The sequence below is a fragment of the Alosa sapidissima genome, chromosome 7 (genome assembly GCF_018492685.1).
Source record: "Alosa sapidissima isolate fAloSap1 chromosome 7, fAloSap1.pri, whole genome shotgun sequence".
In the NCBI taxonomy this organism is placed as follows: Eukaryota; Metazoa; Chordata; class Actinopteri; order Clupeiformes; family Clupeidae; genus Alosa; species Alosa sapidissima.
In genome coordinates, this window is record NC_055963.1 from 21063064 (window position 1) to 21076736 (window position 13673).

Genomic DNA, 13673 nt, shown 5'->3' on the forward strand with positions numbered 1-13673 from the left:
ATTAGTTTGGTACCACTCTACTCGAATACAATGACAATGACTAAAGACCCTGTTCTCACAAAACATGTCTGAGTGATTTAGGGTACTTTCTACCTACATGAATACCAAGGACATAAGGCAGGTTACCATCTCTGTGCATTTAAAACTGACCAAATTTTTTCAGCTTTAACTTTCTCTTGTAAACACACGCAAACAAACCTCTGTGGTGACCAGTGAATCAAGTTGTTTTATAAACATTAACAATACTTCAATCACCACAGAAGTGTCATTCTATTTTGAACATTGTCAGTGGTGTAAAATGGAGTTTGTTTTTGACATGAATGTATGCCAGGTGCACTTTCACTAAGACAATTTGGTGTTAATGCAAACGACAGTCTTGCTCAAAACTCCACCAATTAAGGTATGCTCTCAAACAACAGTTTGAACCTGTTAATTACCTTGGAAATCCAGAGTTCTCGCAAGAGCACAATGTGAATGGTCTCTGTGAGACACTCTGGCAATGAGTAATGATGCACGTTACGTTTACCCCTTGCATGCGAGGAACCAATCACATCGATGTATCTGATATAGGCGGGCCAGAGGTGAGCTAAACAGATGACGACAGCGCTGCAACGACTCAGTCAGTAAAAATTGGTCGTAGTGTTATCCAATTGCATTCCGTGAGATTTTCAAACACATGCTTGGTGCCGCCCCTCGAGTTGGGCCATTACATTAGTCATGGCCAGACCCTTAATCTTTAATGCAGGGACATGCATGACCTCTTGACTCCATGCATGACTTGTTGAAACTAGTACATGGTGCATAGATTGAAATCCATAGTTTACAACAAGGTTACCTTCAAGTCATTCACCATTGCAGGCTTCTTTGGGTTTCTTCCCTCAAGTCATTTGAGGAGAAAATTCAGACAGAGTTTATCTTCTAACTGGGGACCAAGCAGCAAAGCTGCATATGCACCCATTGTGTTTGTACGTTTTCCTGTTATTATTATTCCACCATAATAATAATAATAATAATAATAATAATAAGCTTTATTTGTATAGCACTTTTCATACACAGAATGCAGCTCAAAGTGCTTTACATTTGAAGCATGTAACACAATAATAGTCAGTCAGTCATTATCAATCACTTTTCTTCATTGCTGGGGCTGTTTATGATCCACTCAGCAACATATCAAAAATATAGAAAATGACGTCATAAAACTGGCAGCCTTAACCCTCTTACCCCCCACAAGCACGCCATATGGCAACTGTGGCAAGGAAAAACTCCCATATTCCAGGAAGAAACCTTGAGCAGAACCTGACTTAATAGGGGGAGCCCATCTGCTTCTGGCTGGCTGCGCCCTCCAATAGTAGCAGATGTGGAATAATCTGAAAAAGTAGTCTACAGGATAAGATAAGTTAATTAAAAGCTTTCCTGTACAGGTATGTTTTCAGATCTTTTTAAAAAATATTTACTGAACTCGCCTGCTTGATATACAGAGGCAGGGTGTTCCATAGTTTGGGGGCATAATGGATAAAAGCAGCTTCTCCACTTTGTTTGTGGAGCACTTTGGGTACGATTAAAAGATTAGAATTGGATGATCTAAGTTTCCTTTGTGGTTGATAAGATATTAAAAGCTCAGAGATATATGAAGGTGCTATGCCATTCAGAGCTTTGTAAGTAATTAACATAACCTTAAAATCAATTCTAGGAAACAGGGAGCCAGTGCAGTTCAGCCAACACAGGGGTGATGTGTTCTCTCTTCTTAGTCTTAGCTAAAAGTCTAGCCGCAGAGTTCTGTATGAGTGCCAGTTTCTTTAGATGTTTTTTGGGAAGACCAGTGAAAAGTGCATTGCAGTAGTCTAACCTGCTAGTGATAAAGGCGTGAATTAGTTTTTCTGCATCTTGTTGAGTTAAAAAGGGCCGCACTTTGGCAATGTTTCTCAAGTGGAAATAGGCTGTCTGACTTTACTGATATGGGGCTTAAAACTTAACTCTGCATCTAAGATGACACCGAGGCTTGTTACTTTTGGTTTGACCTGGTGCGCCAAGTTCCCCAGATTACTAAGAATAATATCTTGCTTTAGTTTTGGTCCAACCAGAAGTACCTCTGTTTTGTCATCATTTAGTTTCAAAAAATGTTTGCTCATCCACTGATTAATGGAGGTTAGGCATGCAGTGAGGGAGCAAAGGCCATCTGGGTTAGTTGGCTCCACAGAAATATACAATTGGGTATCATCTGCATAGCTGTGGAAGTTTACATTATGCTGACTTATGACGTTTCCCAATGGAAGCATATATAGAGAAAATAGCAGGGGACCAAGGCAGCTCCCCTGGGCCACACCAAAAGGCAAGTCATGTTTTTCAGATACATAATCTCCTAGACTGATATAAAAATCTCTGCCAGTAATGTAGGTTTGAAACCAGTTTAGAGCACCATGGGAGTCTATATAGGGGTGGAGCTACGTGGTGGCCAGGGGTGGGGCCACAGCCACCACTGGTCAAAGCTTGACCACTCTGCTGCCCCCCCCCCCCCAGCTTCGTTCAATGAAAAGTATAAAAAACAAAACAAAAAACAAAACAACGATTGCTGCCGTTTTCGATTTTAGTAAGATACATTTCAAGAATGTGGCAGGGACTGAACCAATTACTACACTACACCCGTTCTGCTGACTGCGTGTGGTTCTTGCCACAGCTGGTCAGGCAGAGTCAGGCTGCGTTGCCTGAGTGGAGAATTGAGACAGTTACAGTACATTCTCTGTTACATTGCTCCGGAACTGTTCATCGCAGCGAGATGAAATCTTTTTTACGCACCTCCTGAATTTCAGAAATAGCATTTACGCACCTCTAAATTGCGTTTATCCACCTCTAAATTGCGTTTATCCACCTCTGTTTATCCACCTTTAAATAGCATACTGTTATTAAACAATTCTAAATTAAGCTTATGCCATTTTACAATGGTCTACAGTTTCATATTGTTGAGCCTGGCCTGCGCAATACAGTTTATCCATATCACACTGCATTATGGTGTTAGTGAACAATCCTCTTGCGGCAGTCAGCAGGAAGCATCAAAGATTAGTCACACGGGTAAACAAGTTTAGATAATGAATGTTTTTTAAAATGGATATACACTGATTTCTGAAGCATCAACAACAGCTCCTGCTGATGCTCTATGCCAGAAAACGGCCTTGACTACAAGCCCAACGTGAGTGAGCCCCAGAAACAATAGAATTTAGGTTAACTTGGTGCGCAGTAGATTTATGTCACTGAGGTACAGTGTTGAAATTATTAGGTTACTTCAGACACAAATTTCAAAGTCACCTCTACCTGTTCCCCATTAGGTAGAATGAATAAAGTTGAGGATATAAAGTCAGATAGATAATATAACTGGTTGTTATCTCATGCATTCTTTGGCATCTAAGCCATTGAAAGCTAGTGACAATCTTGTCAGCTAGTTAATGTTAGTGTCGTGGCCTTAAACTCCACCAATGACAGATTCGGACCTCTCAAGAGACACAATACCACACTGTGATAATATTGCCAATATTATTTTATTGTACAGAGAGCATGGTCCAACAACACACAATAACAGGACAGGCAGGTGGGTAGAGTAGCTAAACCAGGACAGACATTCTAGGCAACTGCCCCTCCTCCCAAGGCCCAGGCTGAACAGAATTCCACTGATAGCACAACCCCCCTTATGAGACAAGGAGAAAAATAAATAAATAGATAGAAATTACTGATAACTACACATATGATTGATGCAACCCAATGAGTTACTTTACCCTGCCCCATACACATCAAAAATGCCCCTACTTCACTTTCAAGGTATTCACACAGGAAATCAGTTTCATCACAGTAAATAATGTCACACTAACTTCCCTTGAGTCGGCGTGTAACACGCATTCTCTCAGCCAGCACACTGTAGACCAGTCTCGTTCCATACTATGGCAAGCCGTTCAGGACATAACGTCTGTCAAAATAACGCCTCCATGTGTAGATTTTTTTACTTCTTCAGGAGTAAAAAATAGACATCTGGGCGTCAGACGTCATATTTTTACGTGTGCCACGCGCAAAAACTTTGCGTCTGACGTCAGAAGTAAAAAAATTACGACTGGATGATTTGCTGCAATGCCAGAGTAGACACGGCATAGAGCATCACAGTCCCGCCCCCTCCTCCGAGAGAGCTTAGTTTCCGGAAGTAAATTTCCCATTCATTTCTCCCATTGACGTTTTGGAAAAATCTAAAGAGTTTTAGAGCATGTCTTAGGCTAATCAGCTACGGCGTAAAGCATACAACATATAATTTCGAGTGAAAAAACGAAGAGAAAGTCCAAAAAAAGTCAAAGGTACAAGACTGTGTACATATTTTTATTTCCGAGCGAAGGAACTACTCATCCCATAAACCACCGCGCCTCACTGAAAAATATAAGCAGCACGAACCAGCGCGAAATCATTTCCAACCATGTTTCCCTTTCCCTTTCCTCCAAACAATGATTTTTATATAGTTAATAGCAGTTATTTCAGGAGTAATCGTGTAAATAATAGTGTTTTGGTATTGAATGTTATATTTACCATCGTGTATTTTATATCGTGTGTGTGAAACCAGTTAACGTTAACGTTAGCAACATTGTGCAGTGCTTCATATCTGACTGCCATCCTGATGCATGGACCGGTGCATGGTCTGCTCTTCGACCACCAAAATAATTCAGTGGAAATGCATGGATTCCAGTTTCTTCCCAGTTTCTTCCAGTAGCAGCAACTGGAATCCATGCATTTCCACTGAATTATTTTTGGAATCTGATCCCTTATCATACCTGTTCATTCTTACTCGTTGCTCGACTTATCGTGACTAAATTCAAGATGGCTGCAAACGCTAAACTTCGTGAAGATACTGTCTGTATAAATCGTCTTGTAAGTAAACTACCAGTGCTTTTTCAAAGTTCTCAATGTCTCGTTTTAAATGTCAGGGCCCTCGGAAGTCTACCAATGAAGTGTGGAGATACATTGAGCCTCGTAAATGGGTGTAAAACAGTGATTTATTTGCATGGCTAGCCCGATGCCGAAGCACCACTATTGAAAAAGCTGTTGGTAGCATCGGCTAACTAGCGCCAGATTTTGGAGTGCAGGGGACAAGCCGAGATGGGCTATGAGACATACGTTCACACTCATGTGTCAATACACTTTAGGTCAATATCACACCGGAATTCTCCTTTAACCGACGCGAATGACGTGGAATGATGTTTTCACTCGGAGAAAGGTTTTTCCGAAGCCCATGAACGCTAGGTGAGTCAGAGGTCGGAAACTGGGGCTAGATTTTGCTAACAGAGTTGCCCAGTTAGGGGCTCGTCATCACTTTTGTCGTCACGTTGTAGTTCGTTTGTAGTCCATGTGGCCTTTCGTGTCCAACAGTTTTAATGTGAACTTGGGAATTTGCCGTTTTTGTCACTTGAAAGCTGCATATCTTTCTTTCACAAGCGTCTTACACTATATTTTAAGCAAATACAGTTGTTTGTTTAGGATTAGTGAGTGTATGTTTTAACCTTTGTTGTGGCATCCGTGTTTGTCACACATTCCAACGTCAAAGCAAATGAACACTTGCTGTCAGAAAAACAAAGTAGCCATGGGGGCGGTCCTTGTCATTCCGAAGTGCCCTGAATGCACCCTTTCCCTCCTAATTGCTTCAATAAGCAATCAAATCGTGAGTCCCCAGTCCAATCAGCCAATTCAACCCATTACTGCGTAATACGGTACCGATCCACTTGCACGACACTTCATTTTGTCGTGTCACATTCCACTCTGACGTCAAGCGACTTTAACGCGCCCGCAAAGCATCCCGGGAAGGCAGCGCTGCATTTGAAATTATGTAGCGCGACAAAGAAGCTGACTGAGGCCAAGGGGGCAGGCGAATTCCCGGAAGTAGAAGAATCGACGTAGGCTGGAGGGACCACCTCTCTGCTAACTCCCATAGAAGTCCATTCATTCTAGGATTTTTTTGAAATACCATAACTTCATATAACATATATCCTGTGCTGATATTGTAGCTTTTGTGTAATCAACATAAACACTACAAAGGCAAAACAGACTCCACTACCTCGTCCGTAACGTTAGTTACCCGTAAGAAGAATGGTTAGCTTGATCGGTTGGAGGGAAGCTAGCTTTGACGTAATCTCTCTTTCGCGCCGTAGGGAGATAACCGTATTGTTTGGATAAGAAGCTCAGTCCACCTTACTGTCTATGACGGTAACTCGTAAGCAAAACCTAGCATACACGACCGTATGTTAAGGTAAAGCATTACACAGAGGCAACCTAATAATAATAAAAAAGTAAACCTATTTTTTTTTTTAAAACGGCAGTAATTATTTCAGAGGTTTTCGATGGATTGACCGTAGGTCGGAAAAGTGGAAAGAAGATAGCTTCAAGGCTATAACTTTTTTGTTTTGTTTTAGCATGACTGTTTTTGAAGATGATCATGTATGGTAGCTTCAACATTAACACGACTTGGTGAGGATGATAATAATAATCCATAAATAAATGTTTAACTTTGATGGCGAAGGAAATGTGAGAAGAATTTCTGTGTATCTATCATATGAGTTACAAGATTCAGTTCTATGGCTAACGTCACGAAGTTACGTGTGAGGCTGCGCAGTACTGGGGGGACCAACTGAAAAATCGTTCTATTTGACTCAGTGCCCTCCCATTGAAAACGACGGAGTCTGTTCGTCCATTTCTTTTACTGTCTATGACCGAGGCCCATCTTTATGCAAATGATTCCGTTGAACGCGAGGCGACTCTCCAATGAAAGGATGAGGTTGTAGGTCCTTTGTTCTACCACAACGGTGCCTGTGAAACTTTGGTTCCGCTTACAAGACAAATAATGTTTTAACGATCTCTTCCACGACCACCTAGTAGTCCATAAAACAAACGAAACTAGGATTTGGATGAATATATTGACTGTTGGTGTTTCTGGTGAGGATTTGAGATTGCATTGAGTAGTTTAAATAAAATAAGATTTCCAAATGGCTTGCATAGTTTGTTTAGGCTATTAATGTGTTGTATACTGTTAAGTACATGCCTAAAATTGTGGTCCATTTGTGGAAAAACACTTATAATACGTTAAAACGAACTGAGTATGAGCTGGTAACTGACATTTTAAACAAAACGCCCACACACGACTGAACGTGGGGATGCAGCGCTACATCTATGCGACACGACAAAATGAAGTGTCGTGCAAGTGGATCGGTACCGATAGTCTGCAGCAGTCAGGGCCGACATGATCATAGACATAATATACATAGACGCCGCATTGGCTGCTGGAAACAAGAAATGCGGCCGCCATCTTAGACCGGTCATTATACTCCTCGTTGCGTTGCAGCAGAAGACACAAGATGACCGCACTGTGCAGTATGTTCCTTCTCAAATCGGCGGACCATACTCGGGGGATTTACTTTTCACAAGTAAGATTTAACATAACCGTACTATTGGTTGTATTTTGTGAATAGAATATTACCAGAGCTGAGAAGGAGCAATCTTTGATATTACTGTATGCAAATCGTAGCCATCTATCTAGGCTATGTTTACTCGGTGTTCACCCGGCTATGAACTGAGACTTGATAAGTCATATTCCGTAACACTGACTTAAATTACAACTGACACAAGAAGGCTATTGTAGAAATAAATCGTACTAGATTTGGCCGGCGAATTTTACACAAGTGGCACAGACTAGCCTATTGGGCAATCGCTAGCTGCTACTTGTAGCCTAAGTGTGTTGGTGGTAGCCTCACTATTTCCTGAATAAAGTAACTTTTCAATAGCTCAACTTCTTTATTTATCAAGTAGCTTAGCCAGACAAGCTACACTCGCTTCTTGTCATGTGAAATAAGCACAATTTAAAGTAGCTTCCTATGTAGTGAACTAGCCTACTGCTGTGTTTGTGTTAGGCTACTAATACATTTGCCTGGGTGGTAGTTTTGTGTAGTGTTTTATTCATGGCAGAGTAACTGATAGTTTAGCTCACTAAAATTTCGAAGTAGCTTGCCCAACACTGTATTATTCACATGTCATTTACCCTAACAAGAATAAGATGCCTCTCAAATTCCTTTTAATTCATTTATTTATTATTTTGTATCTCTCCAGAACAACTGCCTTGTTCAAGAAGACTGTGAATGAACTGAACGGTCTCCTCACACCCCTGGAACTGAGGAAGGTGCAGCTCTTCATTGCAGTACTGCAGGGCATCTGCTACACTGTGACTGAATGTTTGATTTATGAGCTCCACCTTCATCACCTGCATTCGCCACTCTGTGTCCCATTTTCCCATCGTCTGGTTGACTCAGTCCTCTTTTATGGAGTTTACCCAGTTTACTATGCCATCTTATTTGCCCACCTGCTGTCTGAAGCACTTTTGTTCTCAGCCAAAGTGTACCCAAGCAATTTTAGCAAGGTGGGAACATACAAAATGACATGCACCAGTTGTCGAAATCATAGAACCAACTGCATGACGGTAACTCTGTCTCACTGAGCCTGTGAAGACACTCCCTGATTCTTTACTGATTGCAATGAACGGGTTGATCTTAGCAGTTTCTAAAATGTTTCTTAATTCCTTTTTATTTAATCTCTTCATTGGGGATGGAACCTTTCTGTGAACTGTAAATAACAGATGCTGTTGATGAACCCATTGACACTGTACAAGTGACAAGTCACCTTTTTGTCTTGAATTGATGAACTGTTACACTTACTATGCCAAACCAATGTCTGTTTTTTAAGGATCCGAAACAAACCTACAAACTTGCACTTTACAATATTTATGGAACTTGTCTAACAAATGCTGTTGATATTGAACCCAGTTACTCCATTTCCTTTATGCCACACCAATGTCTGTTCATCACTTTATTTTTGATGGCACTGAACTGAAAATGTTAATGGATTTTTTTTTTCTGTAAATTTAACTCATTAAGACTTGTATCAAACCAGTTTTTGTCTATGCTGTCAAACGTGGATTAGTTATGTTCCCAGTTTTGTATATTGGATGTCATCACTTTATAATATATCATATATCAGAATATTCTATTACTGTTAAAGGAACCGTATGTAAGAAAAATATTTCAATTAATCATAAAATGGCCCTGATATGTCACTAGACATTAAGAAATCATGTTTATTTCAAATACTTATATCACTGACTACAGTAGTCCGGCCAGGATATTGTCATTTAAAAAGTGAAGTTGCAGCCCTCAACTGATGTTGATGTTGTGTTTTGTCATGTCATGTTGTGTTTTGGCCTGATGCGCCACCCTCCACCTATCTACTAATCACGAAGTCAGTAGTGTTTCGGCATCTGGGTTGGCAACCTCGAGTCAGGCGGGAGGGGGAGGGGATACACCGCTCTTCAGTATTTTGAAAGTGATTGCAGTACCAGTTTTGGCCACAATCTTACATATGGTTCCTTTAAGCCCACTATGAATATTAAAATACACACAACCATGTTTCCTGTATCATACAGCTTTTCTACTGGGAGGTTTACAACTTATTCTGAGTCAATTTACCCAAGTTTGTCACTAAACCACATAGGCCTACTTGGAATACCCCTCAGATGTCTGAATGGCACTGATCTCACTTAAATGTTTATGGAACCTTTCTGTGGACTGTGAATAATGCTGTTGATGGAACTTGTCTGTCAACTGTGAACTATATTTAACTCATTAAACTTGTATCAAACTAGTTTTGTCTATGCTGTCAAACATGGATTATGTTCCCAGTTTTGATATCGGACGTCAGGTCACTTTATATCATATATCAGAATATTCTATTACTGTTAAACCCACTATGAATATTAAAATACGCTAAATCATGTGTCCTGTATCATAGCTACATGTATGACCTTTGCAGCAAAAAAAACCGCGTGAGAGTCTGTTCAGTATTCAGTGAGATATGATTAATTAAGTGCGCTGACAGCTCATCTCACCGGCCAAACAGATTACACTGAGTGGAGTGGATGACCGGTCCAAGATGGCGGCTCCAAATCTCGTCAGCGCTAGTAAGGAGTAGCGGTCGATGCGGCGTCTATGTATATTATGTCTATGGACATGATAGTCAATTGGAACAACATAGACACACCCACTCCAAACAAGCGACAAAACCAAGCGTCATTAGCGTGGAAAGTTGGAAACGACTACCGAAAAGATACGCCTGTCACGGTATGTTGTGACACAGGCTATGTTGTAAGAATGGAACAAGAGGCTTTTGCGCAATAGCCAAAAGATAATGTGCCTTTATTGTAGGCTAGCCTAGTAGAGTTCACAAGGTGGAAAACGAGAGGAAATAATAGCGTTTAAAATGTCCATTTAAATTGTAGCCTAATATAATGTGCTGTAGTGTGTTTTAAATCAGAAATATTAAGGAATGTGAGGAGGTCGCTATTAACTTTAAAGAGTGCATCTACAATTGAAAATATCTGCCTATGACGTAAATTGAATTGCCAAATGTCCGGTATACGGATGTCTGCTTTAGTTGACTAGATTTTAATCGGCCAAGCTGAAGAGATGGTGTCCGTTAATGTTTGTGCAAAAAGGCTGATTCATGTCACTTGCATTTTGCAACTGCGAGGTCCATGGCAGCCGCCCCACATAAATATTTCATTTTGTGAGTGAGATGTCCACGCTGTCCCCTGATGCATTCGCCCCCCAGTTTCAGAGCTATTCTAAATGCAAAATTGCACATAGGGCCGTGACTGTAGTTAACAAACTAGATCCTAATAGAAAACTCTTAGCTTTCCTGGTTAAATGGTATGTTAGGCCTATTACACAACATAAATTGTGCTGGCGACCCAAATAAAATCTCCTGTGACCCACCCGTGGGTCGCGACCCAGTCTTTGGGAACCAATGGTCTAAAGGCATATCTGTTCAACATGCATTTAGTTCATTAAGCGCTTCTTATGCCTTATGGTTTGTATAATGTTGTTTTATTTACATTAGGCTGTTGATTAATTTGACATTGTTGTTTATTATTGATATTCTCCTTAATGTAGTCTTACCATGTTGTTGTTTTTATATTATTGATTGAATGGACATTATTGTTTATTATTGCTTTTTGCCCTCATTTTCATTCTTTATTTCATTAGGCTATTGATTGAATTGACATTGTTGTTTATTATTGCTATTCTCCTTATTATAGTCTGACCAACATCTTCATTTTGTTCCCTGTTAAATTTAAGTATTATATTGTTTTGTATTTGTACAGTATGTCGCTTTGCTTTGGACAAAAGCGTAACCATAACCATATAAAAATATTAACCAATCAAGGGAAACCGCGTTTGCGATGTAACCTGAAATAAAGTTTAATTTATCATAATTTTCCCACCAGTAAAATACAATCTTGGGTACAAAGTCATCACCTTTAGTGTTTATAATGCTATATGGCTTCACATCTCAGACATAATAAAGTCCTTAGAGAAATAACTGGGAAAGTTTACTCTTACAGGCTACCATAGAGGTGAAGTCCCCTTTCCCCTTTGCCCTTTTCGAAATGCTACTGGCACAGGTCAATTAATATAAAGGTGTAGGCTAGCATTCAGACTGGACTCCTACACACTTCCTAAAGTAAAATATTTTTAATGTAACGTGTTGAAGTGGTGTAGTTTTAAAATGTAATGCCAATTTCAGGATGAAAATGACTGAAAGGTGTGTTTTGTATCAACAGATTGTATTTTTGAACTTTCTGCTATTGTCAAGGTTTTCCTTTAGCTAATCATTAAGAACGACATACAGTATGTATATAATCACATACCAAATGTTACAGAGTGGGCTATCATGATTCAGTGATAGTCTTATTGAAGCTTATTTTAACTGGCTATTAATTGATATCAACAATCTTGATACAGGACCTATAACAGCCCAATAAAATAAAATGACACTACTGCATTGTTTCCATGAATGTATTTCATAATCCCCCATACAACCCACTTGTAGGCTAAACGGCCATATATCCAAGATAATTGAGTCTGCTACATTTTAACTAAAGGATGCCTTAAATGCTTCAAATAGGCTAAGCTGTAAAAAAAGGGTCATCTTATTCTTGTTTATACACAGGTTTTTACAAATGAATATGCTAAAAAAGCAGGACAGGCATAATTTTATCTTTAATAATACTCATGGTTAGCAGTCGGGATAGAAAATAGCATCAGGCGAGTTCAGGTTGTCTGTGAATGGACCTGGTCATCAGTGTTGGCTGTACACAATTTATTGCCATTATTAAAATAGGCTATCCTAATCTTCAAAACATTTTGAGTAGTTTTCATATAGTAGTTTTGATTCCCAAGTGCCACCCCAATAAAACGTCTGGACCCAGCTGCCTCCTCCATGCCCCCCCCCCCCCCCCCCCCATAGAATAATCCTGGCTACGCCCCTGAGTCTATAGCAGCCCATAGAACTGTCTGGTAAAAAAAAAAAGAGTTGTGAAATTTGGCACACTCATTGGGAACAGTCCCATGATTTATTTCACTAGGTTTCATGTGGGCACCTCGATTGCTGTAGTGCCATCAACTGGTAAAATTTGGACGTATGTTCACGCACATAACTTTTGACCCGTTTGCCTGATTTTCATAAATGAGTAAATTTCTGCCATAATGGATTTTCCGCTATATTAGATTTTATCAAAACACTAAAAAGTTTTCACAGGTCACAAAGTTTGTCCGATTTTCAGGAAACTTGGCACAGATGATCTTCATACCAAGCCTCACAAAAGTTATCCCATTGCGTATTGATTTTTTTAAGCATCATTACAGCCAATCAAAATTGACAGTGAAGCCGCCAAACAGGAAGTGAGCTTACTTCAGCAATCCTTTCATGTATCATAACCAAACGTGGGACTTGTACTCATGACCCCATCGGGAGGACGCACAAGAAATTTGGTGACCTTTATGGGTCGCTGCGATCAGCAAAAATGCACTCTGTAGCTGTTAATGTGTTTGGTTATGTTAGTATCTGGTTATACTTTGGGAGGGCCAACACAAGCCAACATGTGAATTTGCAGCCACCTTGAATTTTGCCCGAAACATTTTCTCAGGTGATAGATTTTGTCATTCAGACATTCGCCCATCACAGCCAAAGCCGCCAAACAGGAACTGACCTTACATCTCATCCAATCTTTGATTACATGAATCTTGCTGTGTCTGCTTACAGTGACATGGCAACTCCAGCTTATATGCTTGGTCCCCTCATCGCTGCTTGCAGCTTTATTCTTTGTTTATCTTTGTTTTAAACAGTTGGATGATGAGAATGGCTGTAACAACTGTACAATGCATACTAACTATTCAGAAATATAATGAATTAATCATGGTGGTGGCTGATCCAACCTTGGGAACATCACAGAGGATCAACAAATATACCATACACTATAATAATCATAAGTTATTCACTTATGATATATCAAAATCACAGCTGAACTCAAGTACCTTTGCGAGTGACTATTTGTTAAGTATAGAATAATAATGAAAGGATGCATCTGCTGAAAAGACGTCTGCTTTTATTATGTCAAAGGATTGCTCATACTGTCCCATGACATTCGCCACTTGCCTATTGTCTCTATTTCCTTTCCTGTGCCACTCGCCTACTGTCTTGTACCACTTGCCTACTGTCCCACGCCATTCGCCTACTTTCTCCTATACTGTCCCATGCCATGGGCCTTTCTCCTATAC